The following is a 12077-nucleotide window of genomic DNA, read 5'->3' on the forward strand; positions in this document are numbered from 1 at the left end:
GAATTCATATTTTGTCCAGCATCATGGCAAACTTGTTCCACAGCAGCATATCCTCTGCTTTAGTAGATGGTGATTCCGAAATTGTATTTAATTATCCAAACATATTTTCAATTTCATTAAAAATATTTAATGGAAAATTAGCAATTGGAACAAACAAATCAATTCCATAGTAAAATATGCTCTTATAAGGTATTTTCAGTTATTATCATTATAGAAATGCCAGGAAAATTAATTCTTTCACAAGTATAGGCTTCTTATAAGCAGCCAAAAAGGATTTAGTAGATTCACCAAAGGCCTGAATAGATGTCATTGTTCAGAGCTAATTTAAACCATCCTGTGCAGTTTCAGCAATTTAAATACCATTGGTGTACAAGCAGAGAAGATCTGCTTTCTTGTCTCTGAGTCACATGAGAATCAAGAAACAGTTTGGGTTAGGAAGCATGCTTCACAGTTTCCAAAATATCAACATCCATTCCCATGTCTCCAATCAGCAAAGAAGCATCAAGTGCATACTTTGCTTCATACTTTGGATCTGTTCATTCTGAAACTATTGCTGGGAACACACTGCTATGAGACAAAAATGCAGAAAATTTTCTTCTGTTGTTTATGTAGGCCCTGGTCCTGCAAAAAGCGTTTTGTGGGAAACACCCGGCGCTTCTATGGAGTCCTTCTGGCTACAACAGTTCCTTGCTTGGGCTCTGGGACCTGCAGCATGGAATTTCCTGCAGAACTGGAGGCATGTAGATGTCCCTAAATGTCATTCTTGAATCTGTGACTCTTCCATGCAGACAGCAAACACCTGCCTCATAAATAAATAAATATATAAATAAATGTGATTTTATGGGGAAGCACTTAAATACATGCTCAGGCTTGAGCACAAATTCAAATAACATCTGAAGTCACAGTAGTTTTCTATGCTTGAGTTGCAAAAATGATGAGACAGCCTCAGGCCCAAGTGATCCCCTTGAACATTTGTTGGGAACTGTTACTTCTTAAAAAAATAAATAAATTAGTTTTGTTCTCATGACTGATATTTGAAAAGGAAATCAACAGAAAAAAAAAAAAAGGAATTAGTGCAAAGCAATCTTGTGAGAGACAAGAGAGTGGGTGGAAGGATACACTGAATTCAGGAGGAAAGATGAACTTGCTGGAGATAATTTGATCATTATCATGCTGGAATGAAGTGACAATTCAGACCTCCATGCAACTACGCCTCATCACTTCCCACAGGAGACTCCTATTTTCCTGATACAATAGGTGATTAACGATCTTATTTTCCATAGACTACATACACAACCTTCCTTAGGAAAATGTTCATTGACATCCACTAGAGAAGTCATTGGCAGAAGATGAGCAAGACAGGCTAGCCCCCTGCATGGAAATTAAGGAAAGGAGTAGGTGTGGGAGGAAGGAGGAGTTTGGAGAAGATATCTGTGTGTATGGGAACAAAGTCCATTGTGACTGTAGCACTTCAGCAGGTAAAGTTCATCATTGTAGCTTAAGTCCTGAGCCAGAGCAGAATGAAACTAGAGATTCATTTTGCGTTTTTAAAAGGAAAGAAATACGTACTGTGCTCATACCTAGTAAAAGGTTGTAAAAATGACTAATAAAACCCTAGCTTTTAGGAGAGAGGACACCTAATCCATTTCACTGAAGAGACTGGGGAGGCAAGCAGGTCTACCCTAGAAAAATACTTCCAACCTGCAAGGGCAGGTAAACCAAAATACACCAAGGGACAAAAACATGACCTCAGTCACTCAAGAGCCATGCACAGGCTCCAGATGAGCAATGCAGGTTGCAAGACAGAGAGATACCTACTGAGAGTTCAGAAAGAGGGTCTCCCTGAGGCTGGTAAAGAAAAGTGAAGAAATATGGTGAAAGTCATAGACAAAAGAACAGAAGTTTGGAAGAGTAAAGCTGACCAAAAGGAAGACATTTTTCACAAAACACCACAGCTTTACGGAACAGTTTGAGTGAACATGTGATGCTTCAGAAGGAATGTAGGATGTGGTAACGTAGGAGTGCAGGCTATGTAAAGTCAGCCCACAGCATTCGCTAGTGTAGTTCCACCACAGAAAGAAAATATGAATAGAAAGACAGTGGGATAAGGATGTTGGTTGTGATATCTGGAATGTAAGGATTCCCTCTGTTCCCTTTTGGATGAATGGCACAAATTGTTCTGATGTACTATATAAAAGTCACCCACAAGCATCTGCAAGCAAACACATTTTATGGAGACTCTCCAGCCAGGAGGGGAAGAGACATTTCTGCCCCTGAGAGAGCTGCTGCTGGTAGATGCTCTTGGACAACCAGTAAGGCTCTTTCCAGGACAAGGCTGTCCTGGAAAGTAACAATTAAAAATTAACAATTTAAAGTCTGAGCCTGGCCATATTGCAAGAAAACCTACCCTAGGACAGCATATTTTACCCCACCGAAAAAAGGGCAAGGATGTGTGTGCAAGGTGGGACTTCATTTCAAGTTCACTTAGCCATAATCCCAACAAGTTTAAGATCTGACTTTACAAGACAAATACCTGTGTCAAGGCTGGTAATGGAGGAATGGTTGAACTACACCAGTGGGTTGTGCCTACAACCTTGTCCTGAACATTCAGCTGAAAGCAAACACTGCATACATATTGCATGCATTTGCAAAGAGGCTTTACAGCAAAAGCAAAAATTTGACATCTTTCTGAAATCTGATATTGTGAGAAAAGATCAGAATTGGCATAACCCATCTGTATGACAAAGCACTATATTGCTACAGTGAATTACAGTTCTAATTTGGAAGGACAGTCTACTGGCAGCATGCAGGTATCAGCTGTGGTTAGAAAACTGAGAGCAAGTTTTGCAACATCATTTTGTAACAGTAAGAAGCCAGAGAACAACACAGCAAAATTAAGCTCCTTAGTGCCAAATGGGAATTTGAGCACAAAACATGACAAACAATAAAACAATCTTAAAGCAGAAACCATACTAAGAAAATCTGACTGCAAAAACAAAGCAAAAAAACACCACACAAAATAAAGAATATTGGTTTGTGTTGTTATGCACTCTCCCAAGTAAGTGACAGTGAGGTTTTAAAGAGTGATGAGAGAGAGCATATAACAAAAGTTAGGAGAATGTAGGAGAGTGAGGACAACATACAGGTTGTCAGGACTGAGCCCACTCTTGTATAGCAACAGAAAACGTAAAATGCAATTGTCACTCAGGTTAACCACAGATTTATGGGATGTGAACTTGAACAGAACAGAGAAAGACAGAGACAGGGAGAGGACTGAGAGGAGATGCTGTCATCAAAGGAAATACAATGCATCAACATATATACATTTTTGCTGGCTAGTCAACCTCCAAGAGAACAAAAGGGGACACCTGGTTCTACAACAAGAGTAATAATGGAAGCAATATGTAAGAGATGGTTGCAAAGGCAAAAATAAAAGCAAAACAGAACAAAACAAAACAAACAACAACAATGACAGTTAAAGGTCCAAGTGGAGCAAGTGGCATCCTTGTAAACACACACATCCAACACCAGCTCCTGGGGCCCAGCAGGACCTGAAAGGTCTATGGCAAAATGAGGGAAAAAGGAAGTTGGAGGAGGAGAGAGTTATAAAATAACCCTCACAAAACAACAAGCTGAGAAAATTAGAATCATTTACAGTGTCAAAGGAACATAAATACTGGTCTTCCCCCATTATTTCCATTGTCCGGCAGTCTATAAAGAGGGAAACAATGGTTTGCATTAGTACACTGTGATGGGCAAGTCACAGAGCAATTAAAATCTAATGAAGAAAACAAAAAACACAAATCTGCAGTATCACATATTCAAGTCCCCTCAGACCCTACCTACCCCAAATCATACCCTCTTACAAGAAGAAAGGAAAACATCTGGCTTTATTTTAGTACAGCAAGACCTGTGGTAGCTGCATTTCTTCTTTGTAGGAATTGCATTCCAGATCACCTTTGTTCTGTTATGGTAGGTGATAGGCAACACAGGAAAGAACAGGTTTTTTTTAAAGATAAAAAAATAAACACTTTAAACTGCTTGAAAAGACTGGGCACTTATCCTTTAGTAATCTGGTGGCTCAAGGGCCTTGAAGAGATGCTCCAGGGCTTGCTGAGATACTAGGAAGCTCCTGACATGTTGTCTTGCACCTGGCTTGGATACCAGATGAAGAAACATGGCAGGGGCTGAACAAGTCAAGATTAAAGCTATCCAAAGGCACACCTTCTTTAAAACCATCATACTTGTTAGTGTGCAAACAAGAGACATGCACAAAGAAAATTTACAGGCACAGGAAAGTAAACCAGAATGGGACTTCACAAGCCATTTAGACAATCTTCTTTTTTGAATGCCAAGTTTCCTATTTGCCAAGACCATGTCCAACAGATGTTTGTCATGAAATCTGCAAGCGAAGGAGACTTCACTGGCAAACCTGGTAGCATGTTGCAATGCTTAACTGTGCTTATAAAAACATTTTCCTAAAATTTCACCTGAAACTTCTTTGCTGAAAGGTCAGTTACTTCTTGTCTGAACCCCAGGTGCTCACAGGACAATTTATCAGTGGTCTCTTCGTAATAACTTTTTACGTATCAGAGACCATTATCATCAACTCAGTAGTCTCCGCTTCTCTAGACTAAACAAACACTATCTTTTAAATGTTCCTTCAAAGGTCATGTTTTTCCAGCCTATCATTCTTGTTCGCATTCTCTGTCATACCAGCAATTTGTCCATAGCTTGTCTGGGCCTGGAAATTGGACATTCAGTTGAGAGATGACTGGTGCCAAGTGGAGAGAAAAAAAATGCATCTGTTCTCTTACACAATACTTGGGTAGCTACATGCCAGAATGAGATTTGGTGATGTTCTGGCCAAATAAATTTAAAAAATAAATAAATAAACTGATCAAGTAGCTACGCATTAAAGTACATGTAAACATGAGTCTGTATATATTTGTTACTTGCATGTGGAAAACACTATTCCCGTGTGCAAGGAGTTGTGTCATATAAAACTGGATTCCCTCCAGTTATACTTAACACAGGTCAGGATTTTTCAGAAGTACATGGCAAAATCCAGGCTCCTCAACCCCTGTTTGGTTGCTGAAATAATTGGCCTTGATCTTTGCACAGCTCATAATCTACAAAACCTAGAGTACTGTCTTTGAATCTTAATTTTAGGCACTTCTTTGTTATTAATTGCTGAAAACAAGTGTTATTCCTTGACATCCAGCTTACCATAAACTAAACTCTACAGTTCTGGTAGACGGAGTCATTGCCTTTTCCAGTTTCCACACAGAAAGCCAGAGAGCTGGGAGTCAGTTCCTTGAAACCCTCAGGACCAGGGCCCATTACAGTTGAAATTAGCTCTGTAATAACGTTGACTTTAAAAGAGAGTAACACTTAAAGACATCTCGATAAAGAAAAAAAAAAATATCTCAAGTCCTTCAAAGTTAATATTTGTGAGTTTTGAAAGTAAGTCACCCACTTGGGAGGAACCAGGGTTAAGTTAATGACCATGACTAATCTATTTGAGTCAAGGCACCTCCACCATTCCTAGGTTTAAACGGCAGGGGCAGATGATTCCAGTAATGCTCAAGAGGTTGCTGGAATTCCCTTTTATATTCTGTCTGCAGAGCGATACTACCTAAAGCTTACACAGGGGATTTTTTCAGAGCTGAAAATTTATAGAATTTCTTCTTGGGTGATGTGACCACAGCCTGCCAGTAAATCTTGTTATTTTGAATGGAAACACCCAGGTGGCTTGAGCAGCTGGGGAGGAAATATCAGCTTGTTTGGCATGCAGCACTTACTGTGACTCCTGCTCTCTGATGACATGCTGTACTTCTTCCAGGGTTCCCCATAACAGCTGTAACGACTTTTAAAGATATGAACAGTATTAGCAGACCACACTCAGTATCCTTTCCTCATCCCCCAATTCCATGTTCATGTTTTGCATTAGAGACAACAAAGAGAGATTCAGTTGGGTTGAGTGATGAATGCTCTCATGTAGGTTCTCTTCACTGCCATTACCAATCAAAGCTTACAAAATGTGTCAGCAGAAGACTGGACTCCATGAACACTGCAGGTTTTGCAATGACAGAACCAGTGGCATCTGAAGCTCTGAAAAAATTGAGGGTGACAAAATCAGAAAAATTGAATTATAATTCACTTGTCCTGAACAATTCTTCAGACTTTGATGCACCTTTAAAACTTTACTTGCTTTTGCAACTTGTCTCATGTTCCAACTGCAGTAGCTATGTGAGCAGAAGTGTCTGCACTTACTGACAGAAAAGCGAAGAACACGATAAGCTACATAGCTATCACTGCAGCCTTAGCTCACCTCCCACTTCACTGAGGCCTTAACTCCTCAGCTTGACCGTCCCTGTAATGACTCCTCATTTATTTTGAACAACTAACACTGATGACACTGTAGAGTAAATCTTAGATCACAAAGCCTTAATTAATATTTGTAAAGTAATCATTGGCAAGTGGATAGACCACTGAAAGAGCTTTTCAAACTCACATGCCTCTGGCAGGAGGAATTCTCAACAGATGACTTTGCTGGTGCAAAATTGGCAGATGCAAGGGTCCAAAGGATGCATTGGCCCCTTATAATCAGTAGCAGCATGCGTACTTCTCTCAGCCTAGTAGGTTTTCTTGTCGCAATCATTTCCAAATCAAAAAGTCTCTAACCTCCCTCAATGTTCATTTATTTATATAATATGGTCACTTACCAGCAATATGCAGGTCTTGCTTTGAATACTTACTTGGAAACATCCTGATCTAAACTCCTGTCTTCCCTTACATTGGTATTTTATTGCTAGCAAGTGGTTAAAAACTTGCGTCCCAAGGAAGTTCTTCTAGTATCATTCACTTTCCTTTTCTCTTGTTGGGTGGTGGGACTGTCTTGAAGAAAATAATCAACTGCAGACAAAACTTCAGCTTTCCACTCAGTCCTCGATAGGGATGTTGACAGAAGTGATATTTACATTCAAGTTGATATATTTGTTCTATCAAATGTAGAGTACGATGAAAGACAAATCTGCACCTCTAATTTCTAAAGTATAATTGATTTTAGCATGTTCACTCCAGTGTTGCTAAGACGAGTCCTGGGTCTTTTTTACAGTCACATTGTGAAGGATTCAGACAAACAAAAATATTGTTTCGTATGGACAGAGTTTGGTATCTGACCTCTACATGATGGTCCAGATGGACATGGAGTCTCCATGGGGCCCTCTGTCACATCTGGCAACTAGAAGGTTATACTAAATGCCTGTGTTTAGCCAACCAGATAAAATCCCTGGTATCCAACAGAGAGTCCTTAATTGTGATGGTTACACACTCCTTTACCTGTTTGCACACACAGACACACGCACCCCTTTACAAGACTACACATGCAAAAAACATAGATGATGGTGCTCTGAGTCTAAGAGCTTCCAGACAGCTTGTGCTTTCAGTGTTTAGTGTCTCCATTGGGTCTGTTTTCTTTGTGGTTTCACCTTCATACTTCCACAACACAACAAGGACTCCCATTCTCTTGCTTATCATGACAAGCAGAACATGTTATTTTTCAGTGTCATGCATTTTTTATAAGCAAAAACATGGATACAAGCACCCAGATAGACATTATCAAAGTGGCAGATAATTATCTTCCAAAGAGACAGACACTGTTTATTCTACACATCACAGAGGAACAGTATTTTTTGTGTGCAGAAATGTGCAATATCATGAAGGAAACATTTGTTTATTTCTAGAAATGTTTCTTCAAAGTACTTTTGCAAACCCGTTTTCAAAGATATGCAAGTAGTCACACTGGCAGAATGAGCAAGTTCAAAACTTTTCCCAGCACCATTGTGGAAGCCTGGAAATAAAGAAAACCAGCAGATGTGGATTACATTGAGAAGATTTCTTTCCACTTTCCTTTTCTCCTATTATTTTTCTCTTGTGCATTTTTGTTTTAATCTTTGTTGTCTAACAAAAGGCAGATAATGAGTTCTTTGAAAAAAAGAAGTCTCTAACAATTTCAGGAAACAAAATTATAAGCCCCTTAACTCCTCACCTTCTTCTGAACTGTATCCACTTTCCAATTTGATGGACTCCAGCTGGGAACTTATTTGGACTTAAGTAAAGGGGAAGGACTTTACCATCTCAGTGCAATTCAGTCACAGTTGTCGACTAAAGATCTAAAGATCAGTCTTCCTGGTCCTGTCATTGAAGGGGCTTTCCAAATGTTTCTTTTTTTTTTTTTTTTTCAAAATGAGGAATTCGTTTGGCTCCAGCCTTCAGGGTCTCTCTTTCTGAAGGTTATTTATTGCATATCATGTGGAAGCTTCCAAATATTAACCACTCAAACTTGGCAGAGGAAGATTTTCCTTCTCTCTGTGGAAATTTCTATTGTATGAATCTGCATTGTTGCAGAAGTCCCTCTCCTGAGAATTTCTATCTCAGAGGAAATATGGGACAGCTGTGATTTTGTATGTGATTTCCTTCTTTTCCTAGATTTTATGCCATGAATTCATGGTTTATAAAACTTCCAACAGTGCAATTTTTTCCAAGGAGAACTGGAGGAGATTGAAGCCTTACTCTTGGTCATGTATCTTGCAGGATTTAATAAGGAGTGCAGATGGTAGTTGTTTCTTTTGTGCTGCTCAAATCCAGACATTTCCCATACCTCCTAGGATGCTGTTGATATTTTTTGTCAGATTCCAAGTATCAGTGATTTCCACACAAGTTCAGTGGCCCCGAAAAAATTCTTCTTCGACCATGTTGCAGATGAAACTCAGTCTGAGATCAGATGATTTAAGGAGCTGGATTCTATTTTCTTTTAATTAAATTATCCTCACTAGATTCTTTCAGAGGTTTTATTGTGTCCCCTAAAAAAATAGCAGGCTACATAGGAATAACCCTCTGCTCTATTTTTCATTACTCCCAAATGTAACATTGGGATGTTTCTAGTGTGTCAGGAAGAGTCATCATTTCTAACTTCAACTAATTGCTCCACCAGTTAAAGGCTGTAGTATCCAATACTGTTCTTGACAGTTCTGGTTTTGTCTAATCTACCTCTGTAGATTAGACACCATAAGCCCATGCAGCAATCAGTTGCAGTCATGTGTCTTAAAAAGCCAACACCATGCTCTATATCTCAGTGTGTCATAAAGCTGTCCTATAGTTAATAGCAACAAATAATACTGATTAATACCACTTATATGGGAATGGCACATGTACATGGGCATTATTGGGAATAATTTTTAAGTGTAATGGCCATTGACATGAATTGTAGAATCATAGAATCATAAAATCATAGAGTCACAGAATGGTTTGTGTTGAAAGGAATTTTAAAGGCTATCTAATCCATCCCCCCTGCCATGGGCAGGGACACCTCCCACCAGACCATGTTGCCCTGGCAAGAAGTCTTTCTCCATCATTCTTATAAGTCCCCTTTTTGTACTGAAAGGCCAAAATAAGTTCTCCCCACAGCCTTCTCTCCTTCAGACTGAAATAAATAAACAAACAAACAAAAAATAAAATAAAATAATAAAAATAAATTCTCAGCCTTTCTTCAAAGAGAGGTGTTCCAGTACCCCAGTGTCTTTGGCCTAACAGGTCTTGCTCTTGCTCTAGCAGGTCCATGCTTTTCTTGTACTGGGGACACCAGAGCTGGATGCGATACTCCAGGTGGTATCTCATGAGAGAAGAGTAGAGGGGGAGAATCACCTCCCTCAACCTCCCAGCCACGCTTCTTTTTATGCAACCCAGGTTATGCTTGGCTTTCTGGGCTGCCAGCACACACTGATGGTTTATACCCAATTTTTCAACCAGCAGTATTGTCGTGGTCTAACTGAATAGGAAGCTAAAGTAGGATTTCTATTTGTATTTCTCAGCTTAACTACTGTTGTATATTGGATAAAAGATTGCTACAGATAACGAGAGATGCTTTCTATTAATATGGAGCACTTATTTATGCATTCAGTCAGCAGATTTTAAAGGGCATCTCCTGAACAGCAGCATAATGTGGTATTTGAAAGCATGACTTTGATGAGTAAAAGTTCTTCAAAACTCATATCTCCTCAGCAATCTACATAAAAAGTCATTGTCACAAAAAATACTTAAAAAAAAAAGTGTTTAGCAGAAAGCATTTAAAGGAACTCCAGAGTTCTTAGCTGCTAAAAGGTAAATCAGATTAGTTGCTCCATTAAAGTCAGTTACTGAAAAGCAAAACTGGCAGGGTGTATTTTTGCAATTATAGATGAATAATAGCTGTGCAGCCAGAAAAAAATATGCTCTTATACATCTTGATCATAAATATGGATGTACTTAAAATGACCTATTCTCAAATGAACGCTTAAATCTCTTCCATCATAGTTTGTTTAGCTGCACATAAAAGACTCATACACAGCACAGAGACATCATAGCATTGTAAAGTACGTAACACTGCAACCTCTAGGAAGCTGTCATCACGTTAATTACATATTTAGGAGAACATTTTTCAAAGTGCCACATTTTGCAAAGTTTTAGTACAGCTCTGGCAAATTCTGGAGATGTGCAGTTCATCCTGCAAGGTTAGCTGAGCATTTTGTGCTTCCTGGGCAAGATGATACAGACAAAGATCTTGAAGGAGGGAGGTCCTATTGAAAAGTGCTGAGTGCCCTTCACTCCCAGTAAATTGCAATCCCATTGGAGGTAAAAGGGCCAGAATTGCTCTCCCTGGTGGGAATGGATGGGGAGGGTAAGGAAAACCACCTGCAGCCAGCAATTGAGAGCACAAACTGATATTTATCAACTGCAATTTATGTGCTGTGAACTTCTGGCTGCCTGTTCAGCCCTGTAAGTGCAGGTTGAAGAAGGTGGCTATATTATTAGGTTTGAGATGGTCTTAACTGGTTTATCTCCCTCAAATGGAGCCATGCTGGAGATGCACCAGAGGGCATTTTTTTCTGGGCATGAAGAAAAATTTCTCCAGTTACACCATGTAGAACACTCTAACTGGAACTATTACTCCTTTCTTATATTAATTCTATTTAAATATATTAACTTTCTCAGACTTTCTAAAAATATATCTGCCTTAACCCATTGTTAATTCTTCACAGGGCACATGCTTTTCATTCGTTTTATTACTATCATTAATCCATCATTATCCTTTGCTAAATAGGTTCCACACAATCGTTGAATTCAATTCGCGGCTCCAGACATCTGGAATTTGACAAATTGTTCATGGAATAATTCAGTTGTTTTTATTCTAAGGCCAGTTTCCACTTTGCTTTCACCCTTTGGAGAAGTCTGATGCGCAAGCCCAGATCTGTTACTACACAGCATCTCTACGAGAGCTTTACAAGCCAGGAAAAGGTACACCTTGTTTCCTGGGAAAGCGATGGATGGGTAGGAGCCCAGCTTCTATGTGGAGGTGACATCTGGCCAACTGCATGTCCTGGCATGTATAGGGCTACCTGGGTTTCCAGACCATGGGGGTCTGACATGGTACCTAACATTCAATGCCTAATTTATGTTGTCAGATATGCAAGGTTCACCACACCAAAGGTCGATTTTGTTGTTGCTGTTTATTTTTTCTTTCTTTTTTTTTCTTTCCAAAGGCAGCAGCGAAAGTGGAGTTCCTAGAGATAAGAGCTTTAGAAAGTCTCAGTTATCAAGGTAAGTTTTGCTTAGCATTTCTCAAAAATTGCTCCCCTGGCAAAAGCAGGAAGCCTCAGACAACAAGGTGCATTCCCTTCTCAGCCAGCATTTTTAGTTCAGTAACTGTGCTTTCACATTTGTAACAGGGAATAAACTCTGGCCTTACCTCTCTGAGAAAACAGCATGCAGCCAACACAAACAGGAAAACAAAGCACAGCAGTGCCCAGCTATTAATGACCAGGACTCAGAGTACCCAGAAAGACGTTATGGAACAGCAGGTCCTGGTGTGGGATGATTTAGGACAAGAGGGAACGGTTTAAAACTAAAAAAGAAGAGAGAGATTAGATTAGATTTAAGAGAAAATTCTTCACTGAGAAGATGGTGGAGCACTGGAACAGGTTGCCCAGAGAAGCTGTGCATGTCCCCTCCCTGGAAATGTTCAAAGACTGGTTGGA

The sequence above is a fragment of the Cygnus atratus genome, chromosome 2, assembly GCF_013377495.2.
Source record: "Cygnus atratus isolate AKBS03 ecotype Queensland, Australia chromosome 2, CAtr_DNAZoo_HiC_assembly, whole genome shotgun sequence".
NCBI lineage: Eukaryota > Metazoa > Chordata > Aves > Anseriformes > Anatidae > Cygnus > Cygnus atratus.